This window comes from Oryctolagus cuniculus, chromosome 1, assembly GCF_051225735.1.
Source record: "Oryctolagus cuniculus isolate XC-2025 breed Fujian yellow rabbit chromosome 1, ASM5122573v1, whole genome shotgun sequence".
In the NCBI taxonomy this organism is placed as follows: domain Eukaryota; kingdom Metazoa; phylum Chordata; class Mammalia; order Lagomorpha; family Leporidae; genus Oryctolagus; species Oryctolagus cuniculus.
Genome location: NC_142867.1, coordinates 153,864,742 through 153,891,037, shown reverse-complemented (window position 1 = coordinate 153,891,037; position 26,296 = coordinate 153,864,742). Strand labels below are relative to the sequence as shown.

Genomic DNA, 26,296 nt, shown 5'->3' with positions numbered 1-26,296 from the left:
GCATGGGCGTTAGCAGCTGATTAGAGAGGGCTTGATGGAATTTGCACACAGTAGATACAGACAAATCTTCAGACACGCTCAGATTCTTCCAGAAACTCACTTTGAGGTTTATGTCCTCTTGGCCGCTTGGTGCTGTTCTGAACTCAGCCTTTAGCCTCTTGGTGCGAGGAACAGGTGCCAACTGTAGCTCCACCGCCTCACTGATCACCGCAAGGGTGGACTGAAGGTCGGCTTTCTGGGAAGCAGGGGTCAGTAGCTGGCAAATGACAGTCACACCCCTTCATTTATGAGTTATCTGTAGCTGCAGTCACCCTGGAGGGACAGAGTTAAGTAGCTGTGACAGAGAGCAGATAGCTTACAGTGCTTAAAACTATTTATTATCTGGCCTTTTACAGAAAACGGCAACTCTGCTAAAAAAAAAAAAAAAGAGAGAGAGAGAGAGAGAGAGAGAAAGAGACAAAAGGAGGATTCTGGCAATAGTGAAGGTAGAAAGAGCTCACAAAAGGACTTTGCATTGTTGTTGTTGTTTTCATTTTATTTGAGAGGCAAACAGACAAACAGCTCTTCCAGCTGATGGTTTATCCCCAAAACGCCCACAACATCCAGCCCTGAGCCAGGCTGGCACCAGAAACTTGGAAAGCAATCCAGGTCTCCCAAGTTGTTGGCTGGGACCAACTGCTTGAGCCATGATCTGTTCCAGGTGTGTATGAGCAGAGTGGAACTGGAAGCCAGGCCTTGAACCCTGGCACTCCACGATATGCCATGTAAGCATCTCTAACAGCAGCTTAACTGCTGCACCAGATGCCTGTCTCGTGAAAGGGTCTTTGAAGAAGGGAGAAATAACATTTTTGTGTGCCAAGAGGAAAGATTCAGTGGCGAGAATAAAACTTGATGTTGCAGAGTTGAGGTGTACAAGAGAGGGTTGAGGATGAAGTGCCCCAGTGGAGGGGCTTGACTTGCTAAGAAATATAGGCATATTTGTCTCTAATAAGAGACAAATGCGCCAGCACCGCGGGCTCACTAGGCTAATCCTCCGCCTTGCGGCGCCGGCACAGCCGGTTCTAGTCCCGGTCGGGGCGCCAGATTCTGTCCCGGTTGCCCCTCTTCCAGGCCAGCTCTCTGCTGTGGCCAGGGAGTGCAGTGGAGGATGGCCCAAGTGCTTGGGCCCTGCACCCCATGGGAGACCTGGAGAAGTACCTGGCTCCTGCCTTTGGATCAGCGCGGTGCGCCGGCCACAGCGCACCAGCCGCGGTGGCCATTGGAGGGTGAACCAACGGCAAAAGGAAGACTTTTCTCTCTGTCTCTCTCTCTCACTGTCCACTCTGCCTGTCAAAAAAAAAAAAAAAAAAAAAAGAGAGACAAATGTGTCTAGTATGTCTCTAGACAAATGTGTCTATGTGTCTCTAGTAAAACACACTGTGGCCTCTTACACATGAGAAAATGTAAAATTTACACCCCGTACTTCAGTTTGTACCTATCAGAATTGGCAAAGATAAAAATTTGGATGCTGCAGTTGGTGTGGTGGTGCAGTGGGTTGGGCCACCACTTGCGATGGCAGCATTCCAAATGTGAGTGATGGTTTGAGACCTGGCTTTTCTACTTCCCACCCAGCTTCCTGCTAATACTCCTGGGAAGGCAGCAGAAGATGGCCCAAGTGCTTGGGCCCCTGCCACCCACAAGGGAGACCAAGATGGAGTTTGGGCTCCTGGCTTCAGCCTGGCTCAGACCCAGCTGGTGCTGCCGTCTGGGGAGCAGGAGATGAGGAGCTTGAACTGAATGGGAGTTTATGTGGATGCTGGCATCACAGGTGGCAGCTTAACCTGTTACCCCACAACACTGTCCCCCACCCCCACAGATATCTTTAAATATCAGAAACAATTGTTACCGGAGAATGGCAAGGTTCTTGTCTTTGTGCAAGAAAGAATTCAGGCGTGAGACAGAGAGTAGTGGGAGGTAAAATAGCAAGATTTATTAGGGAAGGGACATCCATAAGCACGGATGCGCACCCCTCCAAACAGGACCTGAGAGAGTGCAGTTGCTCGGACTGGGGGCGGGGGGAGGAGCGAGGTTACACAGTTGAGTAGAGAGATTACACCTGACCAGGTCAGGCGGGCAGCTCAGCAGAGAGGCAGAGGGCTGAGGCTGAGCTCGCAGTCCGGATGAGGGTTGGGGGGGGTGTTTAAGGAGATGGGTCCTGCTTCCCCCACCTCTGCTCCTCTTGCAACAAAGGGCTTTTTGGATGTAAATAGAAAAACTTCTATCTGAGTTTTCCCCTGAAGGTATCAGACAGGAGAAAGGAGGCTAGCTGGCTCCATTCTGAGTTTAGAAGAAGGGTGAACAAGACCCCCTGGAGAATGGGGATCCGGAGCAGGGTATTTGAAATGCAGATACTGGGCTGCATCTGGGAGATTGTGGGAGATTTGTCAGGCAGAAGGGGCGGGGACCCCCACCTGGCAGGTTATGGGGTAGGAGGGGGCAGGGCAGGATGTGAATACTGGGTTGCCCCTGAAACATTATCGGGATGACTTTGAGATGCAGATGCATATGCTGGATATAGGCCTGTTACACACACATAAGCTCATATCTGACTTCCTACCTAACACAATGAGGCTGGCATGGAATGATTTCAAAATGTGTCAAGTGAGGAAAAAGCAGAAAAAAGAACAGATATGCTAGATAGGTTTTTGTGAATTGACTCTTTAATATAATACAAGGTTACTTCAAGAAATTTGTGGAAAAGTTGAATCGATAGATAAGGTTAGGGGTGGGTGTTTGATGTAGCTACATCCCATTTCTCAGTGCCTGAGCTGGAATCCCTGCTGGACTCCCAGTTCCAGCTTCCTGCTAAGTCAGATGCTGGGAGGTGCCAAGTGATGGCTCAAGTAGTTGGGTACCTGCCACCCACACTGGAGACCCAGAAGGAGTTCCTACCCAGTCTGGCTGTTGCAGGCATTCGGGGACTGAATCAGTGGATCGAAGATTCTGTCTCTCTCTCTCCCCCTCCCTCACCTTCTCCCTTTCCCTCTCCCTCATTCCCCCTCCGTTCTCTCTCCCTCCCTCCCTCTCTTCCTTCCACCCCTTCAAATAAACAAAGATAAATACAAATTTTAAAGATGATCATTTTGATGAAAAAAATTTTAATTAGTACAGAGCTTTTTCATAGTATGCATTTCCATCAACTTCTTGAAGACCTCTCAGATGCAGGAGGTCTAACACCTAATATCTGTAAACCCTAGAGTTGAGTTTTGCATTTCTTGACCATTTTATTTGATTTTGCATAGTACCAGCAGAGGGCACCTCTGCCACACTTCATGCACCTCTTGCGAGTCAGTGTGAGGAGTTAGCTTTTAAAACAATTGTCCTATGTGGAACGTTCGTGTTTATTCAGCATGAAAATTCTAGTGCTCAGCTTAAACAGTTCTTTGAGGAACAGGAATTTGGTGCAGTGGTTAAGACATAACTTAGGATTCCTGCATCCCATGTCATGCCTGGTACCACTTCCCACTAAGTTTCCCATTAAGGTGCAACTGGGAGCCAACAGATGATGGCTCAAGTGCTTGGATTCCTATCACCCATGTGGGATACCCATATTGAGTTCCGGGATTCTGCCTTTGTCCCGGCCCAGCCCTGGCTGTTGCAGGTATTTGTGGATGAACTAGCATATGGAAAATCTCTGCCTCTGTGCCTTTCAAATAAAATGCAAATAGATAAAATAAACTTCAGAAAGAAAAGCTCTGTGAGACCATTAGGCTCTTCTGTCTTAGTTAACATGTGGATCCCCTTTGATGTCCAAGATCTGTTGTTAATTTGCACCTCCTCCACCCCTGTAACCCATAACCCATTCCCCTTTCTGTGCTGTGCCAGAGCCCTATCCATTGTGAAAATTCCCCACAGGTTCTCCTAGGCACCATCACCCTCAAAAGACTATATAACTGCACCAGTAGTCACTTTCCAGGGGCTTCCTGGTTGGAATCACTGGAGTCCAGGTGTATTTCATGAAGTCTAGAGATTCTATTCTCTCAGAGTTTATTACCCCTGCAAACTCAATATGTCCAGATCCTACCCACATATGCTTTCTCCTTTCAAAAACCAATTTTACTGAAGTTTACATACAATAAAAAAAAGTTTATTTTAGGTGTTCAGTTCAATGAGTTTTGACAAATACATCCAATCATGCAACTACTGACACAATCAAGATAAAGAACATTTTGGGGCTGGCAATGTGGCACAGTGGGTTAAATCACCATTTCGTCGCCAGCATCCCATGCCAGTTACAGTCCCAAATACTCTGGTTCTGATCCAGATTTCTGCTACTGATTCTGGAAAGACAGCCAAAAATGGCCCAAGAACTTGGGCCCCTGCCATTCATATGGGAGACCAGGTAGCAGCCATTTGGAGAATGAGCCACCGAGTGGAAGATACTTCCCTCTTCCCACTTCTCTCTGCCCTCTGCCTTTCAAAAAAAAAATCTTTTCTTTTAAAAATAACATTTCTATCATATCCAGAAGTAAGTCTATTCCCCTCCCTAAACTCAATCCCAAGCAACTGCTGCCATTTCTGTCACTAAAAATTACATGTGTTTATTCCAGAATCTCAGATTATAAATACAAATCAAACAGTATATGCTATTTTCTTTGTCATTTTTTAAAAAGATTTTATCTATTTATTTGAGAGGTAGAGTTACAGACAGTGAGAGAGAGAGAGACAGAGAGAGAGGTCTTCCATCCGATGGTTCACTCCCCAAATGGCCGCAATGGCTGGAGCTGCGCCAGGAGCCAGGAGCTTCTTCCAGGTCTCCCACATGGTTGCAGGGGCCCAAGGACTTGGACCATCTTCTACTGCTTTCCCAAGCCATAACAGAGAGCTGGATTGGAAGAGGAGCAGCCGGGACTAGAACCAGTGCCCATATGGGATGCCGGCGCTGTAGGTGGAGGATTAACCTACTGCGCCACGGCGCCGGCCCCCTTGTTTGTCATCTTTACCTCATCATAAAGACTGAGATTTAGCCATGTGGATATGTGAATCAGTTGGGGTTTTCTTCCTCAGTGTTACTCCACATGGATATGCTATAATTTGTTCATCCATTCAGAATGGTACTTCTTTTAACTTGTTTTTGTTGGCACAGATCATGATGAGTATCTTATCACTATAAATTTTATTTTCTTTTGGATAGAGATACTAATTTTACCATTTATTATTTATTTATTTTATATTTTTTTTCAAAATGGAAATCTCTTTAAAACTGTGAAGGTCAGCCGGCACCGCGGTTCACTAGGCTAATCCTCTGCCTTGCGGCGCCGCCGGCACACCAGGTTCTAGTCCCGGTCGGGGCGCCAGATTCTGTCCCGGTTGCCCCTCTTCCAGGCCAGCTCTCTGCTGTGGCCCGGGAGTGCAGTGGAGGATGGCCCAAGTGCTTGGGCCCTGCACCCCATGGGAGACCAGGAGAAGCACCTGGCTCCTGCCATCGGATCAGCGCGCCGGCGGCGGCGGCCATTGGAGGGTGAACCAACGGCAAAGGAAGACCTTTCTCTCTGTCTGTCTCTCTCACTGTCTACTCTGCCTGTCAAACAACAACAACAACAACAACAACAACAAAACAAAACAAAAACCCAAAAAACAAAAAACAAAAAAAAACTGTGAAGGGGTGCAGAATACGCTGCCCCTAAATGTGTCACATTGGCTGAAGACTGTTTTGAGCTGAAAACAGTTGAGAAACAACAGACACAAGAATAGCTCTTTCATCTTCCTCTCTGCCCACAAACAGAACATAATTTTCCCTTTGTAAATATGACACAATTTCCATTTATGAAAACGATCTGTTTTCTCATAGCAGGAACAGAATAACTTGCTTACACAACAACCCTTACTAAACAACCCATATTGACCGTACATTTCCAACTCACCTTCCCACAAACTTCCCACTCCAGAATCCATCATCCTCTGTCTGCCTTTGCCTAATCTCTTCTCCACATTTTATCATTCTTTGTTAAGATGATATATAAACTGCTGGCCTAACTGCTTTTCTGTGAAGCCTCCACATGCAAACAAAATCAATCTTCCCTCTTGTTAATCTGTCATTTTTTAAAATTTTAATTCACAGAACCTAGTTACTGAACTTAAGATGGTAAAGGAAGGGTTTTCTTTTTTTATTTATATAAGATGAACAAATTTCAAGTATTTCATATATACAGATTTAGGAGCATAGTGATACTTCCTACCCTCACCTTCCTACTGCCCATGATTCTACCCTCCCTTCTTCTTCCTATCTTCTTTCCTTTAATTTTTACAATGACATACTTTTTTTTTTTAAGATTTACTTATTTATTTGACAGTCAGAGAGTTACACACAGAGATAAAGAAGGAGAGGCAGAAAGAGAGAGAGGTCTTCCATCCACTGGTTCATTCTCCAATTGGCTGCAAGAGCCGGAGCTGCGCCAACCTGAAGCCAGGAGCCAGGAGCATCCTCCAGGTCCCTCATGCGGGCATAGGGGCCCAAGGATTTGGGCCATTTTCTACTGCTTTCCCAGGCCATAGCAGAGAGCTGGATTGGAAGTGGAACAGATGGGACTCGAACTGGCGCCCATATGGGATGCTGGCACTGCAGGCAGCAGCTTGACTCTCTAGGCCACAGCGCCGGCCCCTGAAATACTTTATTTTTAAAAAGATTTATTTATTAATTTGAAAAGCAGAGAGAGAGAGAGAGAGAGAGAGAGAGAGCTTCCACCCACTGGTTCACATCCCAAATGGCCACAACAGTTGGAGCTGGGCTGATCCTAAGCCAGGAGCTAGGAGCTTCTTCCGGTTTCCCACCTGGGTGCAGGGGCCCAGGCACTTGGGCCATTTTTCACTACTTTCCCAGGCCATCAGCAGAAGGCTGGATCAGAAGTGAAGCAGCCAGGTCGTGAACCAGCACCCATATGGGATGCTGGTACTGTAGGTGGTGGCTTTATTCATTATGCCCCAGTGCCAGCCCCCTCATTTTATTTTATAGTCATAAAATTAACCCTCCACTAAGTAATGAATTCAATGAATAGTAAGAAGAAAAAAAACCACTGTTCCTCAACAGCAGAGACAAGGGCTGTAAATGATAAATAATTCTCAAAATATCAATTTCACTCATATACATTAAATTATTTTGTACTCTATTAGTTACTACAGATCAAGGAAAATATATAGTATTTATCTTTTGTGACTGGGTTATTTCACTAAGTATAATGGTTTCCAGTTGCATCCATTTTGTTGCAAAAAAGACAAGATTTCATTCTTTTTTATGGCTGAGTAGTATTCCATAGTATTCCACATTTTCTTTATCCAGTCATTGGTTGATGGGCATCTGGAATGAGTCCATATCTTAGTTATTGTGAATTGAGCTTCAATAAACATGGGGGTACAGATAACTCTTTCACATGCTGATTTCATTTCATTTGGGTAAATTCCCAAGAGTGGGATGGCTGGTGATATATTTTCAGATTTCTGAGGAATCTCCATACTGTCTTCCACAATGACTGTACTAGTCTGCATCCTTACAACAGTGGGTTAGGGTAAGGTTCTCTTTTTTCTTCTCTACAAAGGATAATTGCAGGAAGAAGACGGATATCCATATTTTCCTTTATTCAAACACTTAAGAAGTAGAATGTAAAAATTCCTAGACGTGATTGCATATCTATTATTTACCTATATATTTCAACATGGAAAATAATCATGGACAATAGAACTAAAAGGTAAGTTTATTTTGGTACAAAAACCTTTTGAAATCATGTATATAAGGGATCTTCAAAAATTTTATGGAAAATGCATACTATAAATAAAACTATACATGGATTTACAATGATATATTAATACAGCTATGACAATACAGTGTGATACCCATAGCATTTTTTACAACCACGTGACATCAGCACATCAGCATTACAATTTAACTATTTTCCTATCAATTAACTCAGTTTCTAGAAAATCTGTTTCAATTAAAAACTGTGCATTGTCACTAGCATACCCCCTGGATGATAAATTCTAACCCTGTTCACTGTCTTTCAGATATTTTGTAAGTTGTATGTACAGATAGTATGTCAGTGCTGTCCTGGCTGGTAATGAATTGACTCCACCTACCCTTGCCCCTGGAAAAATCAATTTTGCCTCCATTTACAACTCATCTCACGATTCCTTTATCCCAAATAAACCTGTGCTGTTTGACTTTCCCTTGGGAATGGTTATAACATCTACCTGATTCCCTCCTGGATGAATAAAATAAATTCCTTAACGCATGCTCACTTTAATATCTATGTGAATCGTGATTCTACCTTTTTTCTGGAAATTATTTTTTAACAGCCTTTACAGTGTTCCCAGTGTTGTGATTCAGAAGGGAAGCAGCATGGATGCAGAGCTGGCTTAGTGAGACAGGATCAGTAAATAACTGACCTAGGCAGGCTGTATGAGACAAACATTAAAGAAGTCACCACTGTCTCCCAACAAGAAACAGGCCTTGTTATCAATAACTAAGCAGTCAGATTCCAATATCTCCTTACCCTGGACAGATAACGTCTGCTTCATTATAATAGTAAAATACCCACTCGTGGGAGGAGACTTGGTGCTCATTAAACATAATGTTGGAACTGGGTGCTCTCCTCCCCCAGCTGAAAAAAAATCTGATAAAAGTATCTCCCTGAGCCCCTGGGCAGGGCAGAAGTTCACCCTTGGAGCCTTCCTCACCTGCCTGTGGGGTATGCACTTCTGCTCTGTCCATCAAGTCTTTCTTCCACTGGCTTTTGTCTGTGTGTTATCCTTAAATTCTTTTCCACCTTTGCAACAAGAACCTGGACCTCTCAGTCTCCCTTGGCTCCACAACATCTTTACATTTGCGTACTTGTGGAATGTCACTCATATGATGATGAATTCCTAGGATGATTGTTAGACTTGTCTGTCCAGCTGCTTTCCAGAAAGTTTGTGGTCCTGTGCACCATTGAGGGCAGAATAGGGTTTGTATCCTTCCATCCTCATTAGTGTTGGACCTAGCAATCTTTTTCAGCTTTGCCAATCTTTTAAGGTAGAAAATGTTTTCTAGGTTTTTTAAAAAATATTATTTATTTATTTGAAAGTCAGAGTTACAAAGAGAGAGGGAGAGACAGAGAGAAAGAGAAATCTTCCATCCACTAGTGCACTCTCCAAATGGCTTCATTGGCCAGAGCTGGACCACGCTGAAGCCAGGAGCCAGGAGCTTCATTTGGGTCACCCACGTGGGTGCAGGGCCCAAGGACTTGGGCCACCTTCTGCTGCTTTCCCAGACCATAGCAGAGAGCTGGATCGGAAGTAGAGCAATCAGGACATGAACTGGTGCCCATATGAGATGCTGGCAAGGAAGACAGCAGTTTTATCCACAACACCACAATGCCGGCTCCTACTCTCTAATTTTAATTTGCATTTCTTGGATTTTGTCTTTTATGAATTATCTAATCATGCTTCTTGCATATTTTCCCTGAAACATATTGATATTTATGTGAAAAATTGATTTGTAAAGAACTCCTTATCAAGAAAATTAGGTTTTGCTTATATACTATTTTTTTTTTTTTTTTGGACAGCCAGAGTGGACAGCGAGAGAGAGAGAGAGAGAGAGACAGAGAGAAAGGTCTTCCTTTGCCCTTGGTTCACCCTCCAATGGCCGCCACGGCCGGCGCACCACGCTGATCCGATGGCAGGAGCCAGGGGCTTCTCCTGGTCTCCCATGGGGTGCAGGGCCCAAGCACTTGGGCCATCCTCCACTGCACTCCCGGGCCACAGCAGAGAGCTGGCCTGGAAGAGGGGCAACCGGGACAGAATCTGGCGCCCTGACTGGGACTAGAACCCGGTGTGCCGGAGCCGCAAGGCGGAGGATCAGCCCTGTGAGCCGCGGCGCCAGCCTGCTTATATACTATTGCATATAATTTCTGATTTATTGCTCTTTTAACTTGATGACATATTTTGTTGTACCTACAGTCAATTTTTTTTTCTTTCTTTCTTTTTCTTTTTTTTACAGGCAGAGTGTGAGAGAGACAGACAGAGAGAAAGGTCTTCCTTTTGCCGTTGGTTCACCCTCCAATGTTCGCCACGGCCAGCGCACCGCGCTGATCCGAAGGCAGGAGCCAGGTGCTTCTCCTGGTCTCCCATGCAGGTGCAGGGCCCAAGGACTTGGGCCATCCTCCACTGCACTCCTGGGCCACAGCAGAGAGCTGGCCTGGAAGAGGGGCAACTGGGACAGAATCCGGTGCCCCAACTGGGACTAGAACCCGGTGTGCCAGCACCGCTAGGCGGAGGATTAGCCTATTGAGCCACAGTGCCGGCCTACAGTTAATGTTTTAATGTATTAAGTTGCTTTGTTGCCATTCTGAGAAAGCCTGCTGGCCTTTCAAAGAAATCAGCTTTCTTTCTTTTACAATTTTAGGGCTTCTGTATGTTAGGTTTTTTTTTTATTATTATTGTTTTCTAGTTCTGTATTTCTCTATTACATTTTTATTTATTAACATGAAGAGAAAAGATTTTATGTATTTCATAGATATGATTCAAAGAATATAATAATTTCCTCCCTCCTCCCTTTCCATTTCCTCCTTTCTTTTCTTTTAATTTTTTGCAATAACATACTTTTAATTTACTATATAATCACACGCTAAGGTCCTCTAAATAAAGATTTCTGTAAGTAAAAATAGAAGGACCACTGTTCTGCAGGAGTATAGACAAGGGGGCCAAACAATAATCAAATCACAAAATATCAATTTCATACATATACATTAAGAATTTTTTGTAGTCTATATATTGGCTACTGCATATCAGAGAAAACACATGATATTTGTCTTTTTGTGCCTGGCTTATTTCACTAAACATAATGGTCTCCAGTTTCATCCATTTTGTTGCAAAAGACAGGATTTCATTCTTTTTTATGGCTGAGTAGTATTCCATAGTGTTTATATGCCACATTTTCTTTATCCAGTCATTAGTTGATAGACATGTGGGTTGATTCCATACCTTAGCTATTATGAATGGAGCTGCTATAAACATGGTAGTACAGATACCTATTTCATATGCTGATTTAATTTTCTTTTGGTATATTCCCAACAGTAGGGAAGTCTGGGTCATATGGTAGATCTATTTTCAGCTCTCAGAGGAATTTCCATACTGTCTTCCATAATATTTGTACTAGTTTACATTCCCACCAAGTGTTAAGGTACTTTTTTCTCCACATCCTCACCAGCATTTCTGATTTTTTGATTTTTTGTATGATAAACAATCTAACTGGGGAGAGATAAAACTTCCTTGTGGTTTTTATTTGCATTTCCCTGATGGCTGGGGATTCTGAACATTTTTTCATGTGTCTGTGGGCCATTGTAGTTCATCTTACGAAAAATACCTGTTTTTTAAGTCCTTTGCCCATTTCTTAACTGGATTGTTTTGTTGTTGTTGAGTTTCTTAAGCTCCTTATATATTCTAGATATTAATCCTTTATCAGGTGCATAGTTTGCAAATATTTTCTCTCATTCTGTTAGTTGCTTCTTATTTATTTGTTTCATTTAAAAACATTTTTGTTGGGGCTGGTGCTGTGCTGTAGTGGGTAAAGCTACTGCCTGCAGTGCTGGCATCCCATATGGGCGCTGGTTCGAGTCCTGGCTGCTCCATTTCTGATCCAGCTCTCTGCGATGGCCTGGGAAAGCAGCAGAAGATGGCCCAAGTCGTTGGGCCCCTGCACCCACATGGGAGACCCAGAAGAAGCTCCTGGCTCCTGGCTTTGGATCGACACAGCTCTGGCTGTTGAGGCCAATTGGGGAGTGAACCAGCGTATGGAAGACCTCTCTCTCTCTCTGCCTCTTCTCTCTGTGTTACTCTGACTTTCAAATAAATTAATAAATCTTTTTAAAAAAACCCGCTGTTTTTGTTTATTTTCATTTTATTTTAAACAGACAGTCCATGGGAGGATAGAGAGAGCTTTCCTCTGTTGGTTAATTCCCCAAATGCCTCCAATAGCCAAGGATAGGCCAGGCAGAAGCCAGGAGCCCAGAAATCAATCTGGGTCTCCCATGTGGGTGGCAGAGACTCAAATTCTGCTTCCCATAGTGCAAATTAGAAGGAAATTGGAATCTGAAGTAGAGCTGTGACGTGAAACTAGGCACTCTAACATGGGGTGCAGGCATTCCCAGCTGCATCTTAACCACTGTGCCAAATACCTTGTGTATTTTACAAACATATTTCAGTTGTTACTCCCACTTGAATTTGCATGCTTGGGGGTCATGCTTTTTATTTCCTAAACAGTCCATTTGTGATTGGATTTGCTCTATCTTCTTGATTTGAAAGTGGCATTTTAGTCTTTTGTATCTTCCTCCTGTTTCATTTTATGTCATTTTGTTTAATTTTAATTTTTAATTTTCCAAAACTAATTTTGTAGGCATTGGGTTTAGATGAGAGGAAACTTATCAAGAGGGTTATTACAAGAAGGGGAGGGGACTCAACAAAGGAGAGGTGGGTAATCACTGCTGTTTCTCAGGAGCACAGGTCTTGGTAAAGCTCCACATTGTGTCTCCCCTTTCCTTCAGGTTGAATGGATCTTGTCCATTGCTGGGCAACTCCAAGGTAGCTATAAACCTCCTGTGCGGGTGAGTCAAGGGTTGAGGAACCATCTCCTGAGGATGCTTGTTGGCATGGTTCCGGCAAAACCCATTGAACCATTTGCTAACAAGTAGTAGCAAACGTCCATTTCTTTAAGGATCAGATATCTTAAAAGAGAGATACTTATAATAAGAAAGAACAATATTAATATGGCTACTCCCTTTCCCATCCAGCTTCCTGTAGATGCAATCCTGGGAACAGAGGGTGATAGCCCAAGCACTTGGGTTCCTGCAACCCAGGAGGGAGACCAGGATGGAGTTCCTGGCTTCTAGTTTCAGTCTGGCCTAGCCCCTAACTGTTGTGGGCATTTGAGACATGAAGCAGATGATGGATGATCTCCCTCTCTTGCTCTTGCTCTGCCTTTTGAATAAATAAAAATTAATTTTAAAAAGTTATCTAATAAAATGGTCTAAGAAATATCCATGTTGGCATCTACAAAACAAGGAGAGAGGCCTCACAACAAACCAAACCTTCAGGCTGAAGCCAGCAGCCAGAAACTCCATCCAGGTTTCTCATGTGAGTAGAAGGAGCCCAAGTATTTGGGCATTTTCCAATGCCTTCTAAGACGCATTAGCAGAGATTAGAAGTATAGCATCCAGGACTAGAACTGGCGCTCTGATATTGTGATGCCTCTGGCCCTGTGCACTTGAATTTTAAAATCATTTGGGATAACTTCTGTAAGAATACATTTGAAAGCATTAAATTTAATTTTTGAATTCTGGGGATTTCAGGAATATTTAATTTCTATAAGCATTCTATCTCTAAGCTGATCAGAATTGAGGACCTTGAAGAGACTTTGTTATTTAATTTGGTAACCATTTTTTTTTTTAAAGATTTATTTACTTACTTGAATGGCAGAATAATACAGAGAAAGAGATATCTTCCATCCTCTGGTTCACTCTCCAGAAACCCACAGAAGCCGGGACTAGGCCAGCCCAATCCCGGGAGCCAGGAACTTCATTTAGGTCCTCCCACGGTTTTGGCAGGAACTCAGGTACTTGCGCTATCATCTGCTGCCTCCTAAGTGTATTAGCATGAAGCTAGATCAGAAACACAAGGTAGCCAGGACTTGAACCAGGCAGTGTATATGGGAATGGGTGTCCCAAGTACAGCTGAACTTGCTCCACCACAGTGCCTGCTCTAAACTTGGTAACCATCTTGAAGCAGGATACATACATACTTAAACATATAAACACAAAAATAGTTTATGGCTTTAATTTGAAATTCTCAGTTCATTGAAAGGACCTGCATATAAAAGAGCCAGCTCAACTTCTCTCCCCACTTTTACATTTTTACTAGGATTGTGCTTCTAGCAGATTATTGCTTGGTTGATATGAGGGTTGACTGTCTCCACCAGTATTTGTGCAGATCCTTTGCCCTCACATGTAATTTCATGGAGGCCTTTAAATAAACTGGGGCAAAGGACTGAGGGAAGGCCAATGGCACCTGTGTGTCTCTGAAGCACAGCTGAGCGGATAAAATGTCCAGCCTGTGTTTTTGAGGGCCACTTTCAGCCTCAGGTGGCAGTTGTTGGGGTCCCTGAGCCCTTCAGGAGCCCCTGAGAGAGAAGTGTGTTTTGTAAGGTCTGAAATTTCATGTGTTGCCTTATTTTTTTTTCTTTTTTTTATTTGACAGGTAGAGTTGTAGACAGCGAGAGAGAGAGAGACAGAGAGAAAGGTCTTCCTTCCTTTGGTTCACTCCCCAAATGGCTGCCATGGCCAACGCTGCACTGATCTGAAGCCAGGAGCCAGGTGCTTCCTCCTGGTCTCCCATGCGGGTGCAAGCGCCCAAGCACTTGGGCCATCCTCCACTGCCCTCTAGGGCCACAGCAGAGAGCTGGACTGGAAGAGGAGCAACCGGGACAGAATCGGGCACCCATATGGGATGCCGGCACTGCAGGCGGAGGATTAACCAAGTTAGCCATGGCACTGGCCCCAATGTGTTGCCTTATTATCTTTGATCTCCATAGGGCCTCAGAGGCCTGACCATGAGTTATCTTGCTCTTTACTACACATGCCCCACACCAGTGGGGAGGACTCTACACCTCGCTTTTTCTCCTATCAGCCAGACTACTGCACTATCAGTCCACAAAGTTATTTAAACAAGTCAATCACATTCTGTCTTGGAACAAAGGGTACTGCATCCTGTGCCCCTACTACAAAGCCAGCCCCTGACAGCCCCGACTAGTTCGCTGCTCCCAAGTGCAACTACCACATACTCTGAAAAGCATACCCCCAGGCTATGAGGATCTGACTACAAAACTGTCACTCATCTCATCAGCCTAGCATTGCAGGTCATGTGGTTGGGCATCCTGTACTATGACTTCAAAAAGTCAATGGAGGGCTGACGCTGTGGCCTGGTGGGTTAAGTCACTGCCTGTGATGCCAGCATACCGTATAAGTGCCCATTCGAGTCCTGGCTGCTCCAGTTCTGATCCAGTTCTCTGCTAATGTACCTGGGAAGTCAGCAGAAGATGGCCCAAATATTTAGGCCCCAGCTACCCACATAGGAGACTCAGGTGGAATTCCAAGCTTCTGACTTTGGCCTGGCCCAGCTCTGGATGTTGCAGCCATTTGAGGAGTGAAACAGTAAGTGGAAGATTTCTCTCTCTCTCTCCCCCCTCACTCTGACTTTCATATAAATAAATATATCTTTAAAAAGAAAAAGTCAGTGGAAATGGAATTAAAATATGTCTATTTTGGTACAAAACAATTTTTGAAAATCCATGCACATGAAGGGTCTTCAAAAATTTCATGAAAAATACACACTGTGGGGCAGGCATTTGGCCTCCTGGTTAAGATGCCTCTTGGGATGCCCTATGGGCTTTGCTCTCCATTCCAGCTTCCAGCTAATGTACACCCTAGGAGGTATCAGTTGATGGCTCATATAATTGGGGTCCTGCCACTTGGGAAACCTGGATTGAGTTCCTTTGTCCCCTCCTTTCGGCCTACCCAGCCCTGGTAGTTGATGGCATTTGGGGGAGTGAACAAGCACATGAGAATTCTTTGTTTCTCTCTGTGTCTCTCTTTGCCTCTCAAATAAACAATAAATTTTTAAAAATTTTACTGAATATTATGAAAATATTATGCATGGATTTCAAAAAATTTTTGCACCAAAATAAAGATCTTTTAATTCCATCTTTTGATTGAATTTTAAAAGTCCTTTTGTATCAAGGGAGGGGAATCCCTCCTTGGCCAAGGAGGGAGGTTACATCTTGGATGACTCAGTTGAGAGGCCAGGGTGACTAGGAAAAGGTCTGGCAGGGTAGCCTGGTGCGTGGAAGAGATTGGATGATGGAGACAAGATCAAAGAACTCAAGGCAGCTGAAGTGAAGGCTGAAGGTGGTAAAAAGAAGGGAGGTGGATGGGAAGGGAGAGACCTTAGATGAGCCAATCTGGGGAAATTCCAAGTTTCCCAAGAGGCCTTTGAAGTCCTAAGTTACCTTTAGCAAGTTTTGGCATTTTGGAGCTATTAAGCTGAATTAGTGCCATAATGGTGTGCACAGTGAGAAAAGAGGAGGAATGATGCCTGATAGAGTTATCTGTGGGACTGGCAGGTGGTCAACCCCAAGAAAGAAGCTTCAAAGAAGCTGACAAAAAGTCCCATTTGACCAATTCCTTTGCACCATCCCTTGGTCAGGGAGCCCAGAAAAGACGGAAGAGGCCTCCCAAGAAGGCCAAAGAGAGAATCTCTTAGCTCAGAAGAATAAAAGTATAACTCCTCACTGTGCTTTAATATAAGAGGCCAGAGTACCGGTTCAAGAATTGAACTTACCAAGTCCCTAAACATGGTGCCCCTGCCTAGATTGGGTTCAGATGGGAGATCCAATATTGAGCTGAGTCACAGCACCAGATAATGGTCCAGTAAAAACCAAACCTAGACTTTGGTAAGGGGAGAGATTCTTTTCCAAAGCGTTATTGTGTGGTAAATGCTTGGCACCCCAACTCCCAGCACCACTGGTAATGCACACATCCTATATTACAGTACCTGGGTTATAGTCTATCTCTGTTCCCAATTCCAGCTTCCTGCTAGCGTGCACCCTTGAGAGGTGCTCAAGTACTTGGGTCCTTGTTACCCACATGGGAGATCCAGATTCAGCTCTCAGTTCCTGGCTTCAGCTTGGTCCAGCCCCTGCTCAGGAGGACATATGGGGAGTGAACCAGTAGATCAGAGATCTCTCTGTCTCAGTGCCATTCAAATAAATTAAACATGTATTAAAAAAAAAAGAATTACTGCTGTAAAGAGGAGGAAATGTTGTGATAGGGAAGGACCTAACAGGGAGAAAGCTTCCACAGTAAGATCTGGAATCTTTGGAAGTCAGGCAGAAAGCCCCCACCCCCATCCCACCTATACCGGATGAATGAACAAAGATGGAAAGAACCAGTATCAGGGAATGGGATAAAATCAGACAGCTGATTGGGAAAGGTTCTCTTTGTACTAGCAAGGGGCATTTGGGACACTCTGTTAAGGGGTTGATTCTACATTCCAGTGCTCCTTTCATCTGAGGGTATCTTAAAGGATTAAATGTCAAAGGTTCGGAGGAAGTAGGGGAGCCTAACTCAAGTTTGGTCAAGTAAAGAATTTCGTGCAGATGGAGAGGTGAGGACGTAGGATTCTGCTAATCATGTATGAGTTGACAACAGGAACTATAGAGGTCTGTGTGGTTGTCCTTGGCAAACAAGGGAGGTGCCCAGAAAGCTTACGTAAGATGTTTGGGGAAGGTGGTTCCCTTCCATATACTAAGTGGTTTACCTGAAAAAAAAAAAAAAAAAAAAAGGAAGGGGGGTTTCATTAAGCTGCAGTTTTCCAGGAGTGCAAAGTTTGGGTAAGGTTCACCATTGTTCCCTTATTTAAGTTTACTTATGTCTGCAGTTTTACTATGATACTTAAAAAATGTAGCATTGATACTAATCTTTACTATATGAGCTGTGGTTATAAATATTCCCCACCCCCGTCATATCAGAACAGCTGTCATTCCTAATCATGACTTTTCTCCTTGTGCTGGCTACCCAGGCATGTTTCCAAACGCAAACTCTCCCATATTCCACTCTGTGAGCTGAGGCTGGGACTCAGCAAACCACGTTTCCTGTAAGGTTTTGCCAGTAGAAGATGTATGAGGAGACTGGAAGCTTGGGGACCAGTCCTTCATATTCACTTTCCGTTCCCATCAGTGCTGCCAGACAGTGTCTCTCCTTTGCTGAGGCAGTTGGTTCTGGGTTCCAGTTTTTAATTCACCTTCTCTGACCCAACCTTGGTGTTTATCTTCAGAAATAATGGTACTGGAGCTGGTGCTGTGGCATAGCGGTAAAGCTGCCACCTGCAGTGCCGGCATCCCATAAGGATGCCGGTTCAAGTCTTGGCTGCTCCACTTCTGATCCAGCTCTCTGCTATGGCCTGGGAAAGCAGAAGATGGCCCAAGTCCTTGGGCCTCTGCACCCACGTGGGAGACCCAAAAGAAGCTTCTGGCTCCTGGCTTCGGATCAGCGCAGCTCTAGCCATTGTGGCCAACTAGGGAGTGAACCAGCTTGCTCGCTCTTGCTCTCTCTCTCTCTCTCTCTCCGTCTGCTTCTCCTTCTCTCTGCATGTTAACTCTGACTTTCAAATAAATAAATAAATCTTAAAAAAAAAAAAAAAAGGATACCTTCTAGGAACCACTCTTCCTGGAATATCCGCGTTTCGCTCTCTAGGAACGCTCTCCCAGCAGTTAGGTCCTGATAACCCCAGCAACTCCCCCCTCCCCAGCTGTAGGAGCTGCAGTTATTCGCTCTGTTACTGCAGTCTTTCTCTTCATTTTTTATAATTTGCTATTTTATATAAAGATTTATTTATGTATTTATTTTTACTTGAGAGTCAGAGTTACACAGAGAGAGGAGAGAGAGAGAGAGAGAGAAGTCTTCCATCCGATGGTTCACTCCCCAATTGGCCGCAACAGCCGGAACTGTGCCGATCCGAAGCCAAGAGCCAGGAGCTTCTTCCGGGTCTCCCACATAGGTGCAGGGGCCTAAGCACTTGAGCCATCTTCTCCTGCTTTCCCAGGCCATAGCAGAGAGCTGGATCGGAAGAGGAGCAGCAGAGACTAGAACCGGTGCCCATATGAAATGCCAGTGCTGCAGGCCAGGGCGTTAACCCATCGCGCCAGAGTGCCGGCCCCTATAATTTGCTATTTTTTAAAGATTTATTTATTTGAAACATAGAATGACGGAGGCAGAGAGAGACAGAGACAGAGACAGCGATCTTCCATCTTTTGATTCAGTCCCCAAATGGCCACGATAGCTAGGGCTGCACCAGGCTGAAGCCAGGAGCAAGAAACTCCACTCAGGTCTGTGAATTAAGCAACAAGGGTCCCAGTATTTGGGCCATCATCCATTGCTTCCCAGGTGTATTAGCAGAAAGATGGATTGGAAGCGGACTCAAATTGGTACTCATATGGGATGCCAGCATCCCAAGTGGTAGCTTAATCAGCCGCACCAGGACACCAGCCCCAATCTTTCCCCTTTTGCTTTTTCAAGCCTCCATCACCTGTTTCAGCAATTTCTTAAATTCTCTGTAAAAATAACTATTGCTATTTCTATTTTTTATTTTTAAAATTCATTTATTTTTGTTTTATTTGAAAGTCAGAGAAACAGAGAGAGAAAGAGAAACTAACAGAAATCTCCCATCCACTGATTTACTCCCAAAGTGCCCACAACAGTCTGAGCTGAACCGGGAGCCAGAAACTCCATGCAGGTCTTCCTGTGGGTGGCAAGGACCCTACAAATACCTGAATGCTTCCCAGGTGTGCATTAACAAGAAGCTGGAAGGGCCAGCATTGTGGTGCAGCACGTTAAGTGCTGCTTGTGATGCCTGAATCCCATATTAGAGTGCTGGTCGAGTACCGGCTACTCCGCTTCCAATCCACTTCCATTCTAACTCACCTGAGAAAGCAACAGAGGATGACCCACGTGTCTGGGGCCCCTGCAACCAACTTGGAAGAATCAGATGGAGTTCCGGGCTACTGCAGCCCTGGCCTAACCCTGGCCATTGCAGCTGGTGAGTGAACCAGCAGATTGAGGATATGTTTCTCTCTCTCTCTCTCTGTCCCTGTCACTCTGAAAAAATACAGGAAGCTAAAATCATGGTGAACCAAGCCAGGACTCAAACCCAGGCACTCTGTTATGGGAGGCAGATATCTCAAGTGGCATTTTAATCACTATGCCAAACACCTACCCTATTTCTGGCTCTTGACTGGGCCCCAAATCATACCCATTGCCAAGAAATCCAGACATACCTTTCTGAACTCCTTACATTGATTTATGGGTGTATGTCACTTCAGTAACTAAAAATAAGTGGATTATGCTTATAGCATATGGGCAGTATCAAACTAATAAACAAGATATATGCTAAAAGATAATTTATAAGTCCAGTGTTTGGATTTTGAAATTAATTTTCCTATCACATCAATATTATCCATTAAAGTTAAGTGGTCAGGTTCATCAATGTTCATAATGTAAATAAAATATAATGTTGTACTTTGTGTTAGGGAACAGAAATAGCCATGCTTCTGCAGCCTATAAGTGAACTTTAAAAAGTTGATGGAAAATGGAACTAGAACATTAGTTTGTTTTGATGAACAAAATTTTTGAAAGCCATGCATATGAATCTATTAAAAGTTCCCACCTCTTATACCAGTAACAGATTTTAACCATCCTTTGAGAAATCAAACAGTACGTTTTTGTATGTGTACCAGGTATTGAGGCTTGAAAACAAACTTGAGAGTAGCTACCACTTCTGAAAAGCCACGGAGGAGGCCAGCGCCGCGGCTCACTAGCCTAATCCTCCGCCTTGCGGCGCCGGCATACCGGGTTCTAGTCCTGGTCGGGCGCCGGATTCTGTCCCGGTTGCCCCTCTTCCAGGCCAGCTCTCTGCTGTGGCCAGGGAGTGCAGTGGAGGATGGCCCAGGTGCTTGGGCCCTGCACCCGCATGGGAGACCAGGAGAAGCACCTGGCTCCTGGCTTCGGATCAGCGTGATGCACCGGCCGCAGTGCGCTGGCCGCGGCGGCCATTGGAGGGTGAACCAATGGCAAAGGAAGACCTTTCTCTCTGTCTCTCTCTCTCTCACTACCCACTCTGCCTAAAAAAAAAGCCAAGGAGGAGGAGCATCACGAGGAGCAGGTATACAGCTGGGCCCCAGGGAGCACAATGTCCAGTGCTAGGGCTGAGTGGAAAAAGTCACAGGCACTGAGAGTCCCAGTGGTTGTGGTCTGTTCCACCAGGAGGACCTCATGTTGTAAGGCTAGGAGGGAGCTGAGGTGCTAGAGAGAAGTGGAGGCCAGGATTATTGCAAAGACTTTGCCAAGTCTTGTCGTACTCTAACCTGCAGCTGTCGTGAGCTACAATGGAATGGACAAGATCTGGGCCATTGTGGCCCAGCTGCCTGTCTCGGAGCAGGTGAATCTGAGAAAGAAGACAGTGGGTATCTCTTAGTAATGTTAAGACCCAATGACTCCAAACAAAACTGATGGGAAAGAGGCTTGGACTAGAAAGGAAAGAAGGCGTGGCCCTCTCTGTTGGCCACTCACAGTCATTTCTTGCATCTGTATCTCCCAAAAGAGTAACAAACAGGGCATACTCCCCACCCTAAGTGCTTCTTGGGTGGAGGTGGCAAAGGAAATTAAGGGCTTCCATGACTTATGAGCTGGGCAAGTGACAAAACTTGAGTCTCACAAGGAATTGAGATGCCAGAATGAAAAGAAGTAATTTTGACACTTACGAAAGCAAGTACAGAGGTTTCTTTGAAGAAAGCAGGTCTGTTGGTGGGAGAATCTTCATACTTCCTTGTGAAGAACGGTTTACAGAGTTGGGAGTTTTAATTTTGGAGGAGAGGATATTTAAGCAGCATACTCATCCAAAAATTTTTGAAGGGCCCTTAAGTTGAAAGGGAGGAAAACTAGTGGGTGAAAGTGACAAAGCCACACAAAGTGGCTTCAGAAAAAGAACTTTGTGGGGCCAGGGCTGTGGTGCAGTGGGTTAAAGACCTGGCCTGAAGGCTGGTGTTCTGTATGGGCGCCAGCCCTAGTTCCGGCTGCTCCTCTTCCAATCCAGCTCTCTGCTGTGGTCTGGGAAAGCAGTAGAAAATGGTCCAAGACCTTGGACCCCTGCACCCACGTGGGAGACCCAAAAGAGGCTCCTGACTTCAGATTGACTCAGCTCTGGCCTTTGCAGTCATTTGAGAAGTGAACCAGCAGATGGAAGACCTCTCTCTCTGTCTCTACCTCTCTCTGCAACTCTGTCTTTTCAATAAATAAAGATAAAAAAAAAAAAAACTTTGTATCATAGTTGGCCTAAGATGAATGGCTTGTCCCCATTATTATAATGGATGGGTGGCCCCTCCCTAGACTATGAGAGGGTATTTCAACAACTTTGTGGGTGAAAAAATGGAATTAAATTATGCAAAACATTTTGACATCTGTGTTAGTCAGTTCCTTGCTACAACAAAATACCAAAGACAAGCTACTTATGAAGGAAGGAGGGTTTTTAGAGGTTCACAGTCCAAGATCTAGTGGTCCCATCGGTTTGGCATCTGGTGACGGCACTGTTGCTAGCAGAGTCCCAAGGCAACACTGACCGTCATGTGGCAAGACGGAGTGTGCATCCCTCCAATAAAGCCACCATGATTTGATCACGCGGTCCTACCCTCACAACCAAATCCCATTTAATCACTTTCCAAAGCCCCACCTTTAAACACCATAACTGGATTAAGTTTCGCCCTCTTAGTACCATTAATACAAAACTTTGGGAATTAAACCTTTAACACATGGGCCTTTGGGGGACACACAACCTGATATGCAAACCATAACAAGACCTATGCATAGAGTTTTCATAATACAACTTTTCCATGAACTTTTACCCATTAACTTCATATTACAGAGGACATGGTGGTTGGGGGCGGGAGCAGCGCTGTGGCATTGTGGGTTAAGCCACTGCCTCAGACACAGGCATCCCATATGGGCACTTGTTTGAGTCAGGCTGCTTCAATTCTGATCCAACTCCCTGCCAAAGTACCTAGGAAGGCAGCAGAAGACAGTCCTGCACCCACATGGGAGACCCAGATGGAGCTCCTGGCTCCTGGCTCCTGACTTCAGCCTGGTCCAGCCCTGGCATTGAAGCCATCTGGGGAGTGAACCAGCAAATGGAAGATCTCTCTGTCTCTCTGTCTGTCTCTGTAACTCTGACTTTCAAATAAATAAATGAATCTTTTAAAAAAAGGGAGAGAGAGGACAAAGTTACAGGCAAATTATGGAAGACTTGTAAGGTTTCTTCTAAACCTGAAATTTTCTACTTTTGGTTCATGCAGGAATCCTTTAAAAATCTCTAACTGGTGACTCAATCCCCACCTATTTCCTTCAGAGATAGCCTATTTCATAGCATGTTATGACTATGATGTATTTTTTTTTTTTTGACAGGCAGAGTTAGACGTGTGAGAAGAGAGACAGAGAGAAAGGTCTTCCTTTCATTTTGGTTCACCCCCCACGTGGCCGCTACAGCCGGCGTGCTGCACCGATCCAAAGCCAGGAGCCAGGTGCTTCTTCCTGGTCTCCCATGCGGGTGCAGGGCCCAAGGACTTGGGCCATCCTCCACTGCCCTCTCGGGCCACAGCAGAAAGCTGGACTGGAAGAGGAGCAAATAGGACAGAACCCGGGATGCCAGCGCCGCAGGCGGAGGATTAGCCTAGTGAGCCATGACGCCGGCCGGCTATGATGTATTTTAAATAGCATTCATGTTGTCCAACAACTTTGTTTTACAGGTGAGGACACTGATACCCAGAGAATTTGTTTCTTGCCACCTGACACCAAAGCCAGTGCAACATTGGATGATTTTCGTGAAGTTTGTACTTCAAGGCTAGTTGAAAGTTGAAGGATTCTAGTTCCAAAGTTGCTGTAAGTCCCAACAGTGTTAAAGCAGGACTAAAATGTAGAGATAATCTTTTCTGCTCCCTAGCAGCTCCATTTGACAGACAACAGAGACTGGTCTAGAAAGATGTAATTTAAACCCAAGTTCTCCTTTTTCTCCAAGGTTAAAGATGAACAGCACACAGCTCTTCATACTATTTTTCCCAGGTCAAGAGATCTTTGAAGATGAGCCAATTTTCTCTCTTTTTCTAATCAAAGATGTGGTTTACTGGTAATATGTAAATGAGCAAGCTGAAAACTTGATAAGTGGTGCTTGGATTTTGCTTTCCAGACTAAATGTTTAAAAACAACATCAGTGGGATTTTCCTGCCTGTATAAAGTTGCATGGTAGCTAATGTTTATGGAAGGTACACTCTACCATTCTACTGCTTTAGCTATGCTATTTAATGACTGTTTCCAGCAAATTTATCTGACAAATACTTAGAAATCTCGGTGCCCAGCTACATTAAGTCTTTTCTGAAATAGGGTTGAATATAATAAATAACTTTTTATTCTGAGTGACATACAAAGATGATTAAGACAGCCCTTCCCTTCAGGGAACTTAGAATGCAACAGAGGGACACCAGCATATTTTAAAAAATAAAATTAGGGCATTAATGCTTTATAGAAGCCATAACGGAAATATGTGCAGGGTATATTGGGGAATAAAGTAAGGAGTGGCAAATTCCGCCTGAGCAGATAGTCAGGAAACACTTTAGAGAGGGGATAAAGCTTAAGAGGTGTCCTTTGAACAAACTGCTGCATTTGTCTTAAAAAGAAAAAAAAGGCCAGACCTAAAATGGGTTTGACCTAAGCCCAAAGGAAAAACAGGTCAAGTGAGAAGGTGGAGACATTTATTTTAGTGAAAAGAAATGACAGGCTTAGCGTCAAACATCCAGTTACTAAAATCAATCAAGTCAATTTCATAATGCACTGTGAGGGTTTATGTCACACATTTGATTTATAAATAATGGCTTTACTTAAGGAATTTAGAACATTTATTTTGTCAGTTAATAAATACAGTCATGCCAATTAAGAGACATGGAAAAAATTGCTATTACATTTTTCATAGTTCAGACTGAAATGCAAATTCAGTCTATTTTACAGAAGGTATTTTGAGTTCACACTTTTGTTTTCATGATAAAAATATACACCACAGATTAAAAACAGCTCATGTGTTTCCCCTGTTCTAGGCCTTGCACACAATGCATTAGAAGACAGCTACTTTCCCACATAAAAGCCAAAGCAGGATGGTCCAGAATCTCCTTGGGGAAGCCACGACTGACTTCCCCTAAGGACGCATCAGCACCTAAGCCACGGTCACTACAGGTGGCCTGGGTGGCAGTGCTTTACACAGTAATAGTCCGACAGCATCCTGGAGGTAGGGTGGGGGTAGGGGATCGAGTATCCAGGGAAATCCTCCCAGAATTCCAAAGCACAGAAGACAAAATGCCAGGACCTAACACGAGGTTAACTACGTGGTTTGTGTGGCGTGACTCATTTTATGCTTCATTTGCAGGATAGCCACCCTCTGCTTATCTTTGCATGGAGAAGTCTTAGCAGGCAGTCCCAAAGGTGAGGGTTTTCCACCAGATCCGGTCGGCCCTGCCCTCTGCATCAGCCCTCTCCCATGAAAAATGACGGCCGGTCTGTTCAGGGGATGGACACTGGGGCTGAAGTTTGGCCTGGAAGTCACCACCTGGGATGAGCACATTCCATGTCACAGTGCCCGGCTTTGTGTTCCGACTCAGCTCTCCATTCCAGCTTCCTGCTAATGCACACCCAGGCAGGCAGCTGCGGATGGCTCAGGTACTTGAGTTTCTGGCACCCATGGGAGAGGCCTGGATTGGGCCAGGCTCCTAGGTTCAGCCTGGCCAAGGTATGGCTACTGCAGGCATTTGGGGATGAACCAGCAGATGGATGGTCTCTCTCTCTCGCTTGTGTGTGTATATATGTATGTATATATATATATTTTACATAAATAAAATAAATTCTAAAACTTTTAAAAGTGTTCTCACAGTTAAGTTTTTGAAAAAAAGGGGATGAGGGGCACCGGGCCAGCCCACCTATTCACCAGGGTCTCAGCTTCACCCTTGGGTCCCAGCGGGGCACGGTGTGTGGGCAAGTCAGCGTGAACGCACATCCTGCCTCCTGAGTGTGTTCAAAGAGTAAACAATGTGAAGATAAGACCCTGGTCTGCTTTCCAGGAGCCAACAAATCCAATGGAAGAACTCAAACACAGCATTCCTCCTACTGCAAAGAAAACCCTGTCAGTTTTCATCACTGACACAAAACCATGAGACTGGATAATTCCACAGTTTCGTTTGATATGAGATTATACACCCATGAAAGACATCAGTTTTCAGAGACAAAATTTAGAAAGCTAAGTCCATTAAAAAAAAAAAAAAAAACTACATGAACATCTCCAAATTTCACAGGCTAAAAAGCACCTTGGCATTTGAACATTTTTTTGCTGTTGTAAAACAAATATTTTCAATCAGAAAAGGCAGTCGTCGGCACATTTCCTGCCTCACAGGAGGGGAGCACAAAATTTGTAAAAAGACAGCACTTTCACGCTTAGCCCTTTCCTAGGAGGAATAAGAACCAGAACGCACCTGAGGACCGGACACGAACACTTGAACTCCGGCTTTCCTCGGACCTCGGTGATACCTACCCAGAGGGCGCCCTGAGCGCGGCGCAGGAGCCGAGCGCCCCTAACCCCGGGGCAGCGCAGGTGGGCGAGGCGG

The 26,296-nt window shown here is 44.6% G+C and overlaps 2 protein-coding genes across 2 annotated transcripts in view; one reads left to right on the top strand and one right to left on the bottom strand.

Moving 5' to 3' along the window:
* RFK (riboflavin kinase) overlaps positions 1 to 26,266 on the bottom strand; it is a 65,803-nt gene extending 39,537 nt beyond the window's left edge. Inside the window, exon 1 of the mRNA XM_089336644.1 lies at positions 26,165 to 26,266. The gene's annotated coding sequence lies outside the window, so the exon portion shown is untranslated. The remainder of the gene's footprint in view (positions 1 to 26,164) is intronic.
* GCNT1 (glucosaminyl (N-acetyl) transferase 1) overlaps positions 26,163 to 26,296 on the top strand; it is a 56,750-nt gene continuing 56,616 nt past the window's right edge. Inside the window, exon 1 of the mRNA XM_089336637.1 lies at positions 26,163 to 26,283. The gene's annotated coding sequence lies outside the window, so the exon portion shown is untranslated. The remainder of the gene's footprint in view (positions 26,284 to 26,296) is intronic.